This window comes from Leptonychotes weddellii, chromosome 10 (genome assembly GCF_054177405.1).
Source record: "Leptonychotes weddellii isolate Sample4059 chromosome 10, ASM5417740v2, whole genome shotgun sequence".
In the NCBI taxonomy this organism is placed as follows: Eukaryota; Metazoa; Chordata; class Mammalia; order Carnivora; family Phocidae; genus Leptonychotes; species Leptonychotes weddellii.
In genome coordinates, this window is record NC_138378.1 from 72,179,573 (window position 1) to 72,197,835 (window position 18,263).

The 18,263-nt window shown below is 44.3% G+C and overlaps 1 pseudogene; it reads right to left on the minus strand.

Moving 5' to 3' along the window:
- Positions 1-2,953: 2,953 nt before the first annotated feature.
- Positions 2,954-14,344, minus strand: LOC102748182 (small ribosomal subunit protein eS25-like; annotated as a pseudogene).
- Positions 14,345-18,263: the final 3,919 nt, after the last annotated feature.

Below are 18,263 nucleotides of genomic sequence, written 5' to 3' on the forward strand. Positions count from 1 at the left end.
GGCTTGTCAGCCTTAGAAAAGCGTATAGTTTGAGGAATTTATGTTTATCATAATATTTACTATGTAGTTTTATATTTTAAAAAGATGAAAATGGTAAAGACTCTTTCATCTGACCTTAATTAAGGGAGGGCAATCATCTAGAACACCCAAGTGGGGAGAAGCTGGAGGTGAAACGTGTCTCCATGGTGTTGTCAGCAATGAAGCAGGGACTAGTTATGCATCTATAAAGTGGGCGGGATCACAGCACCCGCTCATTAGGGTAATTGTGAGTATTTAGTGAGGTAAGGTCAATAACACTAGTGCTGTGCTCAGTAAGTAACTATAATTGATTATGTGAGGTTTTAGGGGGAAAGATAAGTAGTGCGACGAAGTAATATAAAGTATTTTTTTGTTGTTGTTAAAATAAATGGGGGGTGCCTGGGTAGCTCAGTTGGTTAAGCAACTGCCTTCAGCTCAGGTCATGATCCCGGAATCCTAGGATCGAGTCCCACATCAGGCTCCCGGCTCAGCAGGGAGCCTGCTTCTCCCTCTGGCCCTCTCCCCTCTCATGCTGTTTCTCTCTTTCAAATAAATAAATAAAATCTTTAAAAAAAAAAAATTAAATGGGCATGCATTTGCAATGATGTGGAGGGAACTAGAAGGTATTATGCTAAGCGAAATAAGTTGGTCAGAGAAAGACATACCATATGATCTCACTCATACGTGGAATTTAAGAAGCAAAAGAGATGAACATAGGGGAAGGGAGGGAAAAATAAAATGAGTGCTGAGAGGAGGCAAACCATAGAGACACTGAACTCTAGAAAACAAATTGAGGGTCGCTGGAGGGGAGGTTGGTGGGAGGATGGGGTAATTGGGTGATGGGCAGTAAGGAATGCACGGGATGGAATGAGTACTGGGTGTTATATAAGACTGATGAATCACTAAACTCTACTTTTGAAACTTTTGAAACTCTACTTTTGAAACTTTTGAAACTCTACTTGTATTATTTGAAATAATACACTATATGTTAATTAAACTGAATTTAAATAAAAAATTTTAAAAAGGGAAAAAAAAACCGGGCAGGATGTGACTAGAATGAAAACTTTGCATATATCTCCTTATTTAAGACCACCAGTGGATGCTTGAAACCCCAGATAGTCCTGACCCCTATATACACGATGTTTTTTCCTATATGTACATAGCTATGATAAAGTTTAATTTATAAATCAGGCACAGTAAGATTCACAGTGATAAAATAGGACAACTGTAATATACTCTAATAAAAGTTATGTAAATGTGGTCTCTCTCTCGATATCTTACTGTGCTGTCCTCACCCTTCTTTTTGTGATGATGGCAGATGATAAACTGCCTACGTGTGAGATGAAGCGAGAGGGATGACGCCGGGCATGTTGTGCGGCGCTGGCCTATTTGTCAGAAGGAGGATCAGCTGCTTCCCGACCACAGCTGACAGCAGTAACTGGAACCGAAACCACAGATAAGGGGAGACGACTGAAGATCAAACTTCAAAGAAGTTTAGTGCCTGTTATGGGATCTTTTCAGGACCTGCCCTAGACATTGACCTCTCTTCTGCTTTGGGAGCTATTTCAATGAAAATGGCTAAGTTGCCAGACCCTAAACCATCCTGTGTAAACATGAGATGTAAATGAAGCCTTTGAGACCTGGGCACCAAAAGCGGCCCATTGTGTTTGTTGTTTTCCAGACTCCCTGGTAGCTGCTGAAACCCTGGAAGACTGGGGGCAGGGTCTGTGTTCCAGATACCAGCTAGAGAGGGAGAGCTCAGTGGGGAGAAGGCATACTTCCTAAGAAGCACGGCTGAGGAATCTTGGTAACTTCCTCTTGTGAGCTTGCTTATCTCCTTTCTGCCTCCCTCTAGAGATTAGCAGTCAAACCTGTCCAACCACTCTTGTGAAGGAGGCCGACCTCATACCATTATTTCCTTTTTGTGACTGACACCCGGAGAGACTGTACTCTTCCTCACAATCACAGGAAAAGTTAGGTGGCCAAGAGGCTCAAGAACGTGTCTTCCAATGTCTATTCTCTGTACACTTGCCACACTAGACCATTGGGCATCTCAACAAGGGTCCTTCTAGAGATCAGGGTTAGGAGCTCTGCACATGGAGTGAGACAGATCGGAGTTCAAATCCCAGCTCCACCTCTTACCAGCTGCGTGAGAGGGGAACATTTCATGACCCTGTTAAAGCTTTAGTCCCTGCCCCTGTAAATGCAGGGAGAAAATGAGACGATCTTTTTAAAGGCTGAGCACAGGGCCTGGCAGAGATTAATGCCTTAAAAGACATTAACTGTTTATATTCTTTCTTACAAGTAATTCGAAGAAGTGCATTTTAGGATTTATTTTTTATTATTTTTTAGATTTTTATTTATTTATTTGACAGAGAGAGACATAGCGAGAGAGGGAACACAAGCAGGGGCAGAGGGAGAGGGAGAAGCAGGCTTCCCACCAAGCAGAGAGCCCGATGCGGGGCTCCATCCCAGACCCTGTGATCATGACCTGAGCTGAAGGCAGACACTTAATGACTGAGCCACCTAGGCGCCCCACGCATTTTAGGATTTTAGGGAGCAGGACCTGAACAATTTTGCAGGTCCACCTCTTGACCTTCTTACCTCCTTCGGAAGCTGCATGGGACTGCCCTTATTTACATCTGTCCCTCTGCAAAAGCTGAAGTTTCTGCAGTGTATGAGGGCCTGTTATTACTTATTACTAAGTAATAACACCTGGATTGAGAGGAGAGGGATCCTTGATATACCTTTAAATCCAATGCGGAGTGGAGTGGGGGGGAGGGTGCATATTCACCAAGAAAAGAAAAATTGGCTCTGTGACAGCTACATGCCCTGCTGAGTGAGATTTCCGTGGTGAAGGATGAATTAGTGGAGCCACATTCCACACACAAGTCTTTGCACTGAAGAGCAACTAGTTTGTAGGGAACTGGCTTGTTTACTCTGTGGATCCAATGGAGCAGAACCTCATGCCTTGTTTACTGCTCCCAAGAAGGATGCCCAGTCCAGGGACCCAGGAGGAGGCTATTAAAGAAAAAGCGAAAAAACTCAATGACACTTGTTAAAAACAGTAAGGCAGACTTTATTGAGGACGACCGCAGTGGGGTTGTACAGTAGGGGGAATTGGGCTCAACTCGGAATACAGCATGGCCAAGCGGGAATTCGTAGCCCAGGAGGGGGGTGGGGTCAGTGGGTGGAAAGTTACTAAGAGGAAACATCAGGGGTAAGGGGGCATCTGGCTAACCCCAGGTCCCAAGATTCTTGCTGAAGGCCGGCCAGGGAGACAGACAACACTTGGGGTTAGTGGAGGATGAGGAACCTGAGGGAGGTGAGCAAATACTGGGGTGGGGTGGGGGCGTGTTTCTGGTCAAACTGACTTAGCAGGGGTTTTGCTAAAACGGGGTTTTACAAGGAAGTGGACAGATGGGCCTAGGAGAAGTTTCAGGAGCCTGACTGAAGTTTGGTCCAGCAAAGAATCTCTGTCAAGGTCTGACGTTCCCCAGTGCCAGCCACCGAGTGGGGCTTCCTGGATGCCTCTAACCTTTGTCCGTGAAGGAAGTCATTGTTGCAGAAAGAATTCAGACAGGTTTACAAATACCCAGATTTGAGTAGAGGAGGAGGAGCATCCCGTGCAGTAAAGAGTCCTTGTCTTATTGAGAGGATTTGCAGTTCAGGAGGAAAGGAAACCCAGGGAAGAGAGGAATCCATCTTGGCTAAAGGAGGCATCTTGCATCTGACCGTAAGTAGCCTGGAACATCAGTTGGATTTTTTCGAGGAGGCTAACGGCACTTTCTATTATCTCCTTTGTTGTGCAACCATCTAGGGGAAGAGGTGGCGTTTTTAATCAACCCCCACAGTCTTTCCAGAGATTGGTCTCTGCCCAGAGAGGCCAAATGCCCAGGCTCAGGTGTGCTGAAAATACGGGCTCAGGGGCGTTGCCTTGCATCTCCACTTGCTGGGGCTTGCCTCTTAACAGAGGGATGGAGGGATAGAACCCCACCTGGTTCCTACTAATCACATTTTTATTATGGAAGAGATGAGTGGTAAGCTCTAGTGATAAGTTGGAGAGAACCTGGGATGGAGGCTCCCAGCTTAACTCTTTCCTGACCAGCACAAGTTCAGCTGGACCGATGGAAAGATCCTACCCTCTCCTCCTCTTTTCCTGTAGACCACTCAGAAATCTACAAAACTGGATTATTTTTAGTCTTTGAAGTGAGATTGATCCACCCTGCTCCTCGTGCATTCCTTTGAAATGGGGAGTCTTTATTGCTCCAGGGCCTGGCAAGGGTGCCTGGTTCTCTCCTGCACTGTCCTAGAGCAAAGTAAGCTCAGAGCTGCCCCATCAGCAGGGAGTCACACCACTGTGGGCAGGAGTGCCGAGGCGCAGCTCACCTGCCAGTAGGAAGGGTTTAAAGGAACTGAAGTCCCGGGGCTTTTAGCTGTCACGATTTAAGTAGTCAGTCCGTTTGTTCATCCAAGCCAGTAGGCGGGATCCCGGACAGCAGTCGGAGGGGAGACAGAGAGAGAGAGGGGGTTGGCAGCAGGGTGTTATTTCCAAGGAAGGATTGATTACTCAGGTAAGTACAGAAATACCCTTTCTGTGATTAAAAAATTCCTCACACCAGTTTTTGTTACTTAGGAAGTGTGTCTTGAAACAAATTATCAAGAAATATTTAAACACATGAAAAAATGCAGAGTACATTATAATTCACGGTTATGAACTCCTAACACCCCGAGTTAACATTTAGCCCTACTGAATTTAATTTTAAGGAATAAAACATTACAAATGTCAGTTGAAGCCTTCGTGTGCTCTCTCTCCATTTCTCTACCCCATTTGATGCTGTGCATCTTTTATTCCATCATAAGAAGTTTCAAAGCAGTCAGAAATAGAAACTTGTAAATTAGCCACTACCACTGAGACATTCCTTTAACTTCTTCCTCTTCTTCAGGTCAGCTACGTCATTATCAGTTCCAGTAAAATGTGTCTCTGCTACCAGAAATTGCAATGCAACCTCCAAGTCATAGATAGTTGGTTCTGGAATGAGTCTTAACCATTACCATCAAGAAAACTAAGGCCCCAACAGGTGTGGTGTCTGTATGGTGACACAGTGCAGACTTAGGTGCAGACGCTGGGAAGGAGGTCTGTGACTCTCCCTAGAACCCCAGCACCTCTGGCACAGACACTAACATAGGAGAGGTGCTCCGTAAACACCTGTTGCATGATTGCCTCTGTTAATGAGCGGATGAGCAATTAAATCCTGCCCACAGTGCATGTATGGTTCGTGCCCCAAACTTCCTCCTAATCAATGAAAATCTGTTAGAAAGGGATTTATCTTGTTACTTAATATAATGAATGGAATGTTTCATAAAACTTCCTAACTATAGAAAAGTCTGCTTGGGATCTTTAAAACAATTCAGTTGGACAGTAGGTTTTCATTAATATGCATGAGAAAGTGTTAGCTAGGAGAATTATACACATATATACATGGGCGTGTATCTAAAGAAAGAAATTAGAACCTGCATTTAAGCAATGTTTAGCACAGTCCAATACAATGCCCAGAAGCTAGTTGCCCTGGGATGGTACATCCTATTCATTTATTGGCTGTCTACTATGTGCCAGGAAATAAAGAATGGATCCATCACAACCCTATAGGAGCACAGGAGAATGAACACACATCTTTCACCTGGTGTGGCATTTATGAGCTTACTGGCTTGGCTGAGGGGCACAGTTGGTGGCTGCAGGAGAGAGATTTAAAAACCCCTAGAGATGCCAGTTTATTGGTTGGGACTCAAAGCCACGTTTCAGTAACACCAAGCTCTAACTCAGCCCAGACTGCTTCCCAGAGTTCTCAAGGGATGGTATCAATTTCTCCCCAGGAATCCAGGCTGGGCTGAGGGCAGGTGGTGGAGTGTGGGGCAGACAGGTATCAAGACCACCTGGGGAGGGGCCTGATGCTATGACTCTTAGCTGGATGGTCATAATAAGATCTAATGCTGAATGGGTGTCAGGCACTGACTTACTTGTTGAATCCTTGTAACAAACCTGTGAGGTAGGCACTATTAAATCCTCAAGTACAGGTGAGGAAACCAAGGCTCAGAAAGCGTAAGTAACTTGTCCAAGGTCACACAAAAGGAAGTAACAGAGCTGAAGTTCTTTCCCTGGTCAGGGACTCCATAGCTCTTAATTTTTTCTTTTTTTTAATTGAGGTGTAATTTATGTACAGTAAAATCCACTTTTTTAAGTGGCGTACAATTCTATGAGCACTGACAAATGTATACAGCTATATGACCACCGCCACATCAACATATACAGCAGTTCCATTATCCTCAAAAATTCCCTTGTGCCTATTTGTAGTCAATCCCCTCCTTCCATTCACCGGCAACCCTGGGCATCCAGGGATCTGTTTTCTGTTTTGCCTTTTCCAGAATGACCTATAAGTGGAATCATATAGCCTTTCGAGACTGGCTCCTTTCACTTAGCAAAATTCATTTGAGATTGCTGCTGCTGCTGCTGCTGCATACATCTGTTGTTTGTTCCTTTTTATTGATGAGCCCTGTTACATTGTATGGATGTACCACACTTTGTTTCCATTTGCTAATTGAAGGGCATTTGGGTGGTGCCCAGTTTGGGGCGATCATAAATAAGCATGCATAAACATTTGTGTACAAGTTTTTGTGTGAACCTAAGTCTTCATTTCTCTTGGGCAAATACCTAGGAATGGGCTTGTATAGCTCATGCCTCTAACCAGGCTCCAAGGTGCTCAGGAGCTGGATGTTCGAGGTGTTCACAACCTCTCCTTTGGGGATGAGGGCCTGAAGAAAAAAAAAGTATATATTTTTGATTCATAACCTTTCAGAAAACTCAGAAGTAATTGTTTTTGTTCTAGTCTTCACATTTTTAATATAGAAAAAAATGATGTTATAATCATAACAATTAAAGTCTTAAGCTTAAAATATGATTTTTGATGTGTCTAAAAACTAGACACTACTCTTTTTTACTATTTGTAATCTTAGTTCTCACACCCAAATAAAACTCAACCTTTCCCCCCGATGATATGTACATCTTTAGGTGTTTCCTATGGCACTTTGAAAGCGATTATGGTCAGACTGGCACACGAATGGGAGAAGGTGCAAGTGAGGTTTTTCTTTCCCTCCTCCTTAGAAGTCGGCTCTTTTCTCTCAGGTTTATTTTAACTCCAGTCCCATCCTCCTCCACTTCCCTAGTCCCCTCCCTTATTCTTACCCATCATCTGCTTTGGGAGAGGTAGCTAGCTTTTCAAACGGAAGCCTCCTTGCTATATTTGGTTAAAATCTCTGTATCAAGTCGAGGGTACTTAGACATCAGCTAAGCCACGTCACCTCGTTTTGTGTCCTGATGTGTGCTTGTAAGCAGTGTGTGAAACCTCCCACTTCCAATGAAACTGTTCTTCCCATTTTTACATGGTGAGTCACTGGCTCTCCCACAAGATGGGTTTTAGTGAGTTGACAAAATGAAGTATGACTTAGTGAAAAGAATTCACCTGCCATGCCTCTCTCGTGTAGGTAGAAGGGATCATTTTCTCCTTCTCTGGGCTGCATGTATTGAGAACTTCTCTCAGAGTTAATGCTTGACTGGTTCCATATTCAACATAAGCATACTCAAAGATCAAGAAAACCCTCATTTCTGTGCTCCATTGGGTTCATTTTCAGAAGCCAAGTGTCGTATCTTTTGAGGTTTCTGAGTGCTTGAGCCTGTGTTCTCCTGAATGTTTCTGTGAGAGTCATCTTATTTGAGAGTGAAACAGCGAAGGAGGAAAAGCCAATAAAGGGATGTGTTATTGAACTGGCCCCCTTTTGAGAAGCTTTATGAAATGCATCACAGGGACATCAGGAGGTGAGGAAGGGGAAATGGGGAAGAATTTATGCTTCTGCTCTCAGCCCCTAGTGGGCGAGGGCAGCCCCATGGGCATCAATACCTTGGCCCAGGCCTGGTCTGTGGCCGAGTACGGGGAAAGCCACGGATATGGCCCCAACACAGGCCCATTGGCTGCACTGTGTCATTTCAACAACTGCTGGTGTTAGCTGGGTTTTAGCTGAGTAAAAGGCAAAGCTCTCTGGAAACTCCCAGGACCTGGATCCAGCCTTTGTCTTCCTATAGCCATGGCTGTGAAGCTCTAGTTGCCCCATGTGAGCTGGCAAGAATGGTGGCTGTAGAATTTCTATTTGGAAGAGGCCTGGGGGCAGCTGCTGGTTGGGGCTTGGTGGTAGGTCTTGAAGCTGTTTGCAGTGTATGTTAATTTGGGGGTGGTTGAAGGATAGTGCGCGCTCTTAGCTCTGAACACAGCCACCAAGGGTGAGGTCTTTTTGAGCCAGTTCTGCCCATGGTAGCCCAGAGTCTTCAAGGCTTTCCATGCCTGATCTCTACCAAATTGTGCGGAGTGTTTAGCTGGGCTCTTTCCATTTCTCCTGTGTGCCAATCTGGCCTGCCCACTCCCTCACTGGGGAGAAGTTGAAGGTGAGTAAAGCGGCAATCCTCTCCCAGAACGGGAGCTATAAATGAGGTCTTGGTTGCCAAGCCTTCAGGGAAATATCGTCAATCCCCAAAGTCTGTGACTCCTGGACTCCAGGCGGTGTGATCCAAGCACAACAGAGAGAACTGGCTGTTACGCAGTGTACTCTGGTGCCAAGGTTTTGGAGCCGGAGTCATGGCAGTCACACTTATTCAATCAGCCTTTAGACCTGAAGGAAAGGTGACTTCTTTAGTTTGTGATTTGTATTCTTTTTTACGTCTTAGCTTGAAAAGAAGTTGCGAATGACCATGTATCTGTAATCCTCAGCAGTTGTCTCTTAGACCTTGGTTTTGCTCCTGGTAAACATTACCTTTTCCTCGCCAGTTAGCTTTGACTTGGAGGAGGGGGCAGGGCAGAATGATGAAGCACATTGTCTGGAATCCCCTTGCTTTGTGGCTTTGCTCATGTGTCTTTGCCATGTCATTCTCTCTCCCTGTCCCTGCTTCTAGCCATCCAGTACCTGTCCTTGAAGTTCCGCCTCTTCCCAGTTGGGTCTGTCTGCTCCAGCTCCCAGACCTCATCTTTGAAAACCTAGCACGTTTTTGTTCAACTCACTTGGCTATGCATCACTTCTGTCTGATGGCAGCTCTATTCTTGTAATTTATCTTTTCAGCTACTTCTGCTTGTCTTTGTCTCCCTCACCCCCCCAGACTGTAAGCTCCTTGAATTTGCTTTATTGATTTTTGATTTAATAAAGTTTTGTTTTTCCAAAACGTACAGTTGGTGGGACCTGTGTATGCATCTTCACCAGCAGCTGGGGCATTTCCACCCTTGGTGTTTCTGGTGTAAATGATTTGAGCTCTGTGCCTTGAAACTGGTTCAATGAATCCTTTACTAAGGAGCTCCTGAAGGGCTGCCCTGGCCAGGGAACCCTGAATCTTCAGTCTCTAAGAGACAACAGCTGGGGTTATAAGCTTATTGTTGGGAACTTCCTTACAGAGTTTGTCATATGTCACTTTGTCTAACAAGACCAGGTCATTGAGCTTGCCCCGAACTGTGCCTTTGGACCACGTCTTCTTTTTGGCCTTGTCCCAAATTTGTTCACTGGGTCTTTGTCTCTCTTGGGCGACTTTCCAGGATCTTTTTTCTTGTTGTCCCTGCACGTAGTGAAGCTCGGAGAGCAGCTGCTCTCATTGCAGGCTCACTAAGATGTCAGACAAAAAAGCTCCTTGAATTTGCTTTACATTTCTCTGTAGCCTGCAGAGGACCTAGTCCAGTGTCTTGGACACAGTAGGAATCATTAAATGCTTCTGGAATCAATAGAAAAAAGACTCACGAAGATTTGGGGAAAGACATTCTGATGGCTTCTATCTCCACTGGGTCTTAAATATGTTCAAGAAATTAGGTGGTCTTGAGCCCTATCTCCAGCATCCAAATAATGAACACTTTGTGCCAATTCTTATCAGCTTGCTTTCTAGCATCTTTGTTTCTTCCACAAACATTTATTGAATACCACTGCTAATGGCAGTTATTAATGGTGTAGGCTACAGAGAGAGGCCACCTTGGTTCAAATCTCAGCTCCTCCTTCTAGGCTGCATGACCCTGGACAAGTGACTTGAGCTCTCTGAGCTTCATTTTCCTAATTTATAAAATGGAAATAATGATAGTGCTGGACTCTACTGAGATGAGGTAATGTATATGGCAGGGACCAAATGGTGAGTGCTGAGAGGAATAAGATTTGGTGCCTGTCTGTGTGGAGCTCATTACCCAACAGAGAAATGCATGCTAATGCAACTGTGTGTCTTGAGTGCCCAAAGCCAACCTGGAGACATGGATTTGAGTGCAAGTAGTTTGTTTGGGGGGAAGAGATGCCAGGAAGCCCGGGAAGGGGAGTGGGGAAAGGAGACATAGTCCACAATACTTTAAAGAACAGGTTACCACTAGGGGCAACTGGGGCTCAGTCCTGCTAGGACCTCTGGGAGACGGCAGGAAGCAAAACTCAGAGTTATGCCCCCTTCTCCCAAGGGCAAGAAATTTGGGGCATTTTCTACCATCTCCTGTTACTCATTGCTTGAGGGTTGCTCCCAAAGGCTGACCTCTCCTGCACTTCCACACAAAACTCTCAGGCCAAGAGTAAAAGGTGCCTACAGAAGATAGCCTGGGCACAGGATCAGAGTCTCCACTGGACAACATGTAGGGACTGTCAGTGGGGTACAAACCATGGAAACACTTGCTTTGAGTTATTCCTGTCATCCTTATGAGCTGCTGGAGAAACATAGTCACCCTTAAAGTTGCCTAAGGGGAGGATTTAGCTGTGGGGCAAATGCCTCTGGAGAGAATCCTGGGGCCCTATGTTGTGATAGGTGGCTCTCAAATCCCAGCCTAGGCCCTGCCCTTGTAGGACTGAAGGTCAGCTCTGGAAATGCAGAGACCGCTGTCCAAGGTCTTGGGGAGAAAGGCTCCTGGCTAATTGTCTCACCAGGAGTCTGTGGTCCTGCTGTGTTAGCAGTACACAACAGAGGTAGGACGGAGCAAGCTCCTGGATTCAAAGGGGCTAGTGCTGCTTCAGGCACCTCCTCATCTTTTTAAACCTGAGACAGCAGAGGAAAAGGGGACAGATGTACAAAAAGCACAGCAAATTTGGGAAAAAGGTGTTGCAGTTTCGCCTTTATATGTTCTTCATTACGTTGTCTTCTCCCTGCTACAATTGTCTCCAGAACTTATGGTCAAACAAAACAAAACAAAACAAAACAAAACAAAACAAAACAGGCTTGTGAGCAGAGCTGGAGAGAATTCAAGAAGTATCCCTTATTCCACAGGCAGTTTTAGAGGGTCCCTTGGGGGCTCGAAGCAAGGCTGGTTCATAGGCATAGCCAGAGTAGGAGGTACCAGACAGGGTGACTTGGAGGTGCCTGTAGGGCACCCCTAAGCACTCCATACTCCCATATTTTAGCCATCTTGGTCCATCTAAAGCTGTAATAGTGGGGGCACCTGGGTGGCTCAGTCAGTTAAGCATCTGCCTTCGGCTCAGGTCATGACCCCAGGGTCCTGTGATTGAGCCCCACATCGGGCTCCCCACTCAGCGGGGAGTCTGCTTCCTCTCCCTCTGCCCCTGCCCTTGCTCTGCTCTCTCTCTCTTGCTCACTCGCTCTCTCAAATAAATAAATAAACAAATAAATAAATAAATAAAATCTTAAAAAAAATAAAGCTGTAATAGTAATTTGATGCCTGTAGTTTTGTTTTTTTTTTAATATTCATCACTGTATCTATGAACTGGGGTGAGTAGGGTTCCCCCTGAAATTAATGTTCACCCAGAACCTCAGAATGTGACCATATTTGGGATTAGGGTCTTAGCGGATGTAATTAGTCAAGATGAGATCACACAGAATTAGGGGAGACCCTAAATCCAGTATAACTGGTGTCCCATAAGAAGAAGGAAATTTGAAAAAAAGGAAATTTGGACACAGAGACACAGAGATGCAGAGAAGGAGGCCATGGGTAGACAGAGGCAGAGATTGCAGAGGTGCAGTCACAAGCCAAGGAACACCAAGGACATGGAGAAGAGGCAAGAAAGGAATATCCCCTGGAACCATCCGAGGGAGCACAGCCCTGCTGACACCTTGATTTCTGACTGGTAGCCTCCAGAACTATGAGACAATACACTTCTGTTGTTTTAAGGCACCAAGTTTGTGTCACTTGTAATGGCAGCCCTAGGAAACTGAAGTAGACTATAGACTATAAGCCACCTGAGGGCAGGGATAATGTCTTACCCACCCTGGCTTCCCTGCAGTGTTTAGTTCAAAGCATGTTGGTTGGCTCAAGATGTTAAAGGGAGCTTCTTGAAGAGTATACATTACCAGAAGCTGTGGTCCTTTCCATTCTGGCTGCTGTCACAGCTGTAGAAATTCGCAGATCAGATGGGAGAGTAGGACCCAAGGGTTTGGGGTGCTGGGCAGTTGCCTCTTGGGAAGACTGGAGAGTGCGAGGAAAGGAAACAGTGAAGAGGGAGTTGAAAGTGAGCCAAGACTTCTTTCATATGCTTCCCAGTTTGAGCTAGCGCTGGCCGGGGTTCAGGGCCCTCACATCTAACTGTACGCATTCAGAAAGGCTCAGGCAGTCTTTCTGGGAGTGGGGCAAATCCTCAGGAATCTAAGGTCCTGACCGTGGATTTCTCCAGCTGGACTCCGGAGGACTGGGTATCACCAGGGGTGGGGAAAAGGGGATGGTGGTTTGGAGTTGAAGTCGACTTTCGCAAATAGCCCATTGTTCTCTTTCATCCTTCTGTGAAAGAGGATCAGAAGTTCACTGCATGGCTCTAAGGAAGTTCCTGGCAGTTCTGTTTATAATAGCAAGATTTTGGAAATGACCCAAATGTCTGACAATGGGTGACTGGTTACATAAAGTATGGTTTAGCCAGACACTGGAATTCTATTCAGCCATTAAAACTGATGTCATGGATGACTCTTTATTGATATGAGAAGAGGATATCATATATAGAAAACACACACATACATATATATTTTACACATATGATAATACGTATGACATATGTATGCAGCATAGGAAAAGATTCACAAGGAAACAAGACCAAGGTTTTAACAGGAGCTTTCTCTTGCTGGTGAGATTGTGGATGATTTTCTCCTCATCAATGGGCACATTTTTGTAATATAAAACTAAAGTTGTTATTTATTTATTTAAAGATTTTACTTATTTCAGAGAAAGAGCAAGTGCAAGCACAAGCAGGGGGAGGGGCAGAAGGAGAAGCAGACTCCCCGCTGAGCAGGGAGACTGACGCAGGGCTCCATCCCAGGACCCCAGGATCATGACCTGAGCTGAAGGCAGACACTTAACCAACTGAGCCACTCAGGCGCCCCTCTTTTTCATTTAAAAAAATGTTCCTACAGGGTTCTATAGGTTGAGCCATGAGCTTCCTCCTTCCTTCTCCTCCATCAGAATTTAGTTTTCTGCCCTTTTTTTTTTTTTCCTCACAGGTTTGGTTTCTCTCTCTCAATGAGTCAACAGAGAGCCATAACAGCAACGCAGAGAAAAGCTCATTACCAGGGCAGATGGGCAGTCTTGCTGCAGCTTCTGGCATCCCCTTGGGAATCACCTCTTTGGTACTGAGATCAGCTGAGATCACCTGTGATGGTTCTTCCACTTTGTGGAGAGCGTAGGCTTCCCTGACTTCAACTCTCACAGACCATTCAATGTTGTGTCAGCCTCTCATTCCCTGTTAAATCTTGTCTGGCTTGAAATCCCAAACCTCACACCGTGTTTCTAAATATTGATTTAAAAAAGTTATAATGTTCTACTCTAGTTCAACTCAGCCAGCATTTATTTTACTCCTGACTTTGTGCCAGGCTTGATCACCAAGAAAAGGGTCTACCCTTGAGAAGGGACTGTGGCTGATAGGGCACCTTTTAGGTGCCAGACACTTTGCTGAAGACTTTACATACATTCTCTCAATTTAATTGGTTTGGTAACCCTTTGGGTAAGTGGTACAGGTAAGTGTTCAGTAATTGTTTAAATAGCAAGACAGGAATTTAAATCCAGTTCTGTCTGATTCTTCTTCTACTACTACTACTACTACTACTACTACTACTTTAACTACTACTACAACAACTAGGACCATTGTTACTACTGCTGCTGCTACTACTACTTTACTCCACCACTCCTTACTCTAACTACTACTACTACTTTATTCTTACTGCTGCTGCTACTACTACAGCTATGACTACTGTTCCTGCTACTGTTACCACCAGCACCACCACCACTACTACTGTTACCACTACCACTCCTCCTCCTCCTCTACATACCTTACAGTCCAAAGTAGTTTCCATTATGCAGTGCTCAGGTAACAGTGTGTTATAATTTACTTAACTATTCCTTATTTTGAACAACTGGGTACTTTGAAGTATTTCCACTATTATACAGAACTTGTGCTGATCTTTAAAAAAGGTCTTACATATTCATATACATTATGTGTGTGTGAGAAAAAAGACTGGAAGAAAATACACTAAACATTTGATAACAATTACGTATAGGGAGTGGGATTGGGCATGGGAAGCTGAGGGAAAATAACTTTCACTTCGAAAAAGTAGACTTTAATTTTAGAGCAGTTTTAGGTTAACAGCAAAACTGCAGGGAAGGTACAGAGATTTCCCATATATTCCCCAGCCCCACCCCTCTCCAGGCTCCTCTACTATCAACATCCCCCACCAGAGAGCTACATTTGTTACAGTCAATGAACCCACATTGGAAGGATATCTTGGTTGCTTCTAAGTTTTGGCAAGGACATCTTGGTTTGCTTCCAAGTTTTGAATAAAGCTGCTATAAACATCCATCTGCAGGTTTTTGTGTGGACATGTTTTCAACTCATTTGGGTAAATACCAACGAGCACAATTGCTGGGTTGTATGGTAAGAGTATAGTTTTGTAGGAAGCTGCCAAACTGTCTTCCAAAGTCTTTGCATTTTGCATTCTCACCAGCAACAAATGAGAGTTTCCTTTGCTCCAAATCCCTGCCAGTATTTGGTGCTGTTAGCATTTTGGATCTGACCATTCTAATAGGTGTGTAGTGGCATCTCATTACTATTTTAATTTGCAATTCCCTGATGACATATGCTTATTTTCCATCTGTATATCTTCTTTGGTAAGGTGTCTGTTCAGGTCTTTTGCCCATTTTTAAATCAGGTTGTTCATTTTCTTATTGTTGAGTTGTAAGCATTCTTTGTGTATTTTGGACAACAGTCCTTTATTAGGTATGACTTTCACAAAAATTTTCTCCCAGTCTGTGGCTTATCTTCTCATTTTCTTGAGCATTTTCACTTTTTACTTTACACATTTAATTTTTTTTTGAGAGAGAGAGTATGCACGCTCATGTGCATGAGTTGGGGATGGGGTGAAGGGCGGGGGGCAGGGTGGAGAGGCCAAGGGAGAGGGAGAGAGAATATCAAGCCGACTCCATGGCCAGTTTAGAACCCAACATGGGGCTCTATCTCATGACCCTGAGATCATGACCTGAGCTGGAATCAAGAGTCAGACAATTAACCAACTGAGCCACCCAGGCACCCCTACACATTTCACTTTGCTTACTTTTTTCCCCTAGAGGGTGTGCAGTGTTTTTTGTGATAAAATTTTTTTTTTAAAACATTGCCTTCCAATGCATTCAGAAGCATACAAATAAGCTAGGATTTATCAGTAATACAACTGCTTTTAGAAGGATTCCTGGGGAAAATAAAACATTTTCCTTAACCAGAGAGCTAACATTCTGTCCTGGCCCTGTGAGGACAGAGTAGTAAGCATGGTGAGTATCTCCCACTGGAGGTAATGAGCTTTTTAACAGCTTGTGTGTGGTTATGACTGTGTCATGTATTTCAGAGTTTAATGACTATATGATACATTTATATGTCTGATAGGGGATTGGATAAACAGGAGAGTCTCTGCCTCCCTGAAAAGAAATCTTAATGAATTGGATTCCTTTTGGCTAAAGGAAGAATCTGGAACCGGTGGCATCAGCTAAAGAGAGCAGAGAAAGGTTTAGAAAGAGAGCATACTGGAGGCAGAAAAAGACTTTCAGCAATAGACTTTTTTTGGCTTATGAGTTTCTGTGGCCCTTGTAGGAGGAGGCTCCATATTTATGGTCAAAGGCCTTGGGTTTCAGACCATCCCTACTATAAACTGACTGTGGGACTTAAACAAAGTGCCTAAGCTTTTTGAGCCACAGTTTCCTTATTTTGGAAAATTCAGATGATAACAATAGTAATTATCTCACAGGATTGTTATGGGAATGAAATGATGCTTCACTTTCAAAGTGCTTTGTAAGGAATGACGTGCTTGTTCTAACATGTGATTCAAGCATTCCTTGGGTATTTAAACAGACTGTTTGAATGTCTACTATGTGCCAAGCCCTGGACATGCGAGGGGCATTAATGCCTGGTGCTTACCCTCAAGAACCTGTCAGGTAACATGAAAGATCAGATATGTGAAAGAACCATCCCAATACTGTTGCATTGGAACTAATACCATATAACTTGTTCCTCAAAAATATAGGGTCACCTGTGTTGTTCATTATTATAAGAATGTTCTTCTCATCTTCCAGTGTAGATTGTTGGCTCCCTGAGGGTAGGACCATAGCTTTTACCTCCATAGCAGCTTATATAGTACTGAGTGAATAATATCTATACCATGTGTGGAGGGCTCTCCCTGGACTAGGCTTTATGCTAAGATCTTTGAGATATATATTTAGATATACCTAATATATCTTTAAAACAACTCTAAGAGGTAAGTAATACTACAATTTCAACTTTACAATGAGGAAATGGAGGCAAGAGAAGTTAAATAACTTGCATGAGGTCTCTCAGCTGTTGGGTGGTAGAGTCAGAATTTGAACCTTGATTTATTGGGCTTCACAGCCCATATCCTTAACTACTTTGCTAGGAACTCTGGAAAATTGTTGACTGATTGTTAAACTCACCTCAAGACCTAAAGTAAAGAACTTCATGTTGAGTTTAAGAGGAAGCATGAGGTAAGGGGTGCCTGGGTGGCTCAGTCATTTAAGCATCCAACTCTTGGTTTTGGCTCAGGTCATGATCTCCTGGGTCACAAGATGGAGCCCTGTGTTGGCCTCCACGCTCAACGGGGAGTCTGCTGGAAGATTCTCTCCCTCTGCCCCTTCCCCACCACACACACTCTCTCTCATAAAAAAAAAATAAATCTTAAAAAAAAAGAGAGAGAAAGCATGAGGTGAAGTGTAAGGGAGCTCAGAGAGGAGAGAGGGGGCCTTTGGGCTCTTGTCATGTCCTTGGGGGAACATTCCTGTAGTTGGGGACCACATGCATATTCCTGGTCCTGCTTTATGAGAATGGAGAATGTTTTCTGGCTCCCATTAAGCAGCAGCCTATTAAAGATCTTGTGGGTTCCCCACACGAGGACAGATCAGTAAGGATGAAGACCCAGTGTGCTCATAGGGTAACATGCAGAGTAGAGACCAGGGGCCAGGTGGATCAGGGTGGGGGTCATCTGGGAAGCTGCTTATACAGAAACCAAGTGATAAAGAGAAGATGAAAGTAGAAGCTGGGAAGGGGCGATGCTGGGAGGAAAAGTGAGGCAAATTAGTGGACAAATGGAGCCATGCATGGAAAAGTTTGGGTCTTCATGGTTCTTGCTCTTTTAAATGAATGTAATTAGCTAAATCAGTTAGAATCCGGGAAACAGCACCTGGAGAGGGGTTGTAAACAGCAGGGAGAAATGTTACCACCCTTGAGCCTGAAGCAGCAGGGGAACAATAACAGATACTGGAACCGCCTGAGAGCTTTAGCTGTGGGGCATCCCCTGGACAGGAGCTGTGGCCTCGGTAGAGGAACACAGCCTCTGCCAACCTGCAACTTGGCAGGAAGTGAGCGAGGGGAATAACACTCAAACTTCTCTCTCTTATATTCTCTGATTTCTTGCCACTCACAGAGGCTTCACCCAACCAGATGCCAGATAGCAAGAGAGCCAGCTCATGCTATTTATAGTGATCAGCAATCTGAACACAGAGCAGAGAAAGTTAGATCTGGAGGGGAAAATGGAGACTATCCAGTGCATTTATCCACAGAAGTGCTTAGAAGCTACTCTAAAAACAACCAAGAGGCTATCAATAGGGAAGTATCTAAATTAACTGTGATATGTCCACACTAGGGAACACTATACAGCAGTTGCAAAAATAGAACAGATCAATAAGGATTGATATGGATGGATCACTGAGACATATTATTGA